The sequence below is a fragment of the Nycticebus coucang genome, chromosome 5 (genome assembly GCF_027406575.1).
Source record: "Nycticebus coucang isolate mNycCou1 chromosome 5, mNycCou1.pri, whole genome shotgun sequence".
NCBI classification, from domain to species: Eukaryota; Metazoa; Chordata; class Mammalia; order Primates; family Lorisidae; genus Nycticebus; species Nycticebus coucang.
Genome location: NC_069784.1, coordinates 22,199,268 through 22,200,698, shown reverse-complemented (window position 1 = coordinate 22,200,698; position 1,431 = coordinate 22,199,268). Strand labels below are relative to the sequence as shown.

At 43.3% G+C, this 1,431-nt stretch overlaps 1 non-coding gene across 1 annotated transcript; it reads right to left on the bottom strand.

The window, feature by feature from the left end:
• Positions 1-810: 810 nt before the first annotated feature.
• On the bottom strand, positions 811-913 carry LOC128586979 (U6 spliceosomal RNA). The gene has a single exon (XR_008380426.1). It is a non-coding gene; the product is annotated as a U6 spliceosomal RNA (small nuclear RNA).
• Positions 914-1,431: the final 518 nt, after the last annotated feature.

Sequence of the window (1,431 nt, the reverse complement as noted above, 5' to 3'; positions counted from 1 at the left end):
AATTATCATCAGCACTATCTTGACCACCAGCTGTTCCAGACACCTGATAAAAGGAGGAGGGAATGCAGGCTGATTCTAAAATGTGTCTGTATTATTATAAAGTAGTAGAAGCAAGGAAGAAAAAACTAACATTTATTGACACTTACTATTAAATGTCAGGCATTATGTTAGGTGTATGCGTGTGTTTTATTCCATTTAATCGTCAGCATCATCAACCCCATTTTACAGTTGATGAAATTGCTTAAGCAGATGGTGACCACTAAGCTAGTAAGTAGCAAGGGTAGGACTCACCTCCTCTGACCCCTGGGATAATGCTCTGCTGGCAATAGCATAATTCATCTGCCTCTGGTTTGTAGGGATTCTCTGGAAAATATTAAATGCTTCTTTGGAGCGTGCTAACCTGGGAGGGAAATGTCCTATAGTTGTTCGAAAGCAGTGGGTTGGTGGCCTGGCTGGCTGGCTTCCAGGCAAGACTTCCCAGCACAGCAGTGAGTCACAGAGGACATCATATGATTTTCAGCTCGGCAGATTGAAGGAACTCTGTTCTTTCTAGTGCGCACAGAAGCAGACAGTGTCTAGGAGACAGACTCATACTGCCTGAATCCAAAAGACTGATGTATAAAGCAGAACGCCAGTTTATGCCACTATCAAAACTCTGGTATTCACTCACTCACTGATGTATTCTGAGCCTATGGAAATACAATATCTCTATGAGAAATAAATTTTTAATCAGCAGGCCATTGACCAAGAAATTGAACAAGGAAATCAGAACCAGGGAGCTACACTGGTTATCTCTGTCTCTCTCTCTCTTTAATATGGGAACACGTCATGAATTTGTGTCAGCCTTGCACAGGGACCATGCTGGTCTCTGTATCATTCCAATTTTTAGTGTATGTGCTGCCGAAGCGAGCACTGGTCATTTTTCTTGCTAGAGCAATTGAACTATCACCTTTGCTAACAGAAGAGAGGATGGCAAACTAAATGCCAGGTACCCTTAACCATGAATTAGGTTAGAGATACCACCCCCCTCCAGCAAGTTCCCATCCTCTGAGCCTCCAGGTTGACCATTCATCCCCCTTCTGCTTAGGTTATATACTAGCTGGGGCATGTACCAAGCTGCTGTAGCAAAAGAAGCACAAAATACTCTGACTCAAATATAATGGGGGAAAGGGCAGACAGAGTTGAACAGGGAGAACTATACTTCAGAGTCCTCTGAGAACTTGGGTTCTTTCAATCTTGCTGGTTCCCCATCCCTTATGACCTTGCTACTCAAAGCACGGTCTTCAGAACAGCATCATGAGCAGTACCTGGAAGCTTGTTAGAATTACAGAATCTCAGTTGATCCCAGACCCATTGAATCAGAATTTGCATTTTAATAAGACCCAGGTGGTTCTTATACACAAGAAAGTTTGAGGAGCACTGCCCTGGGGT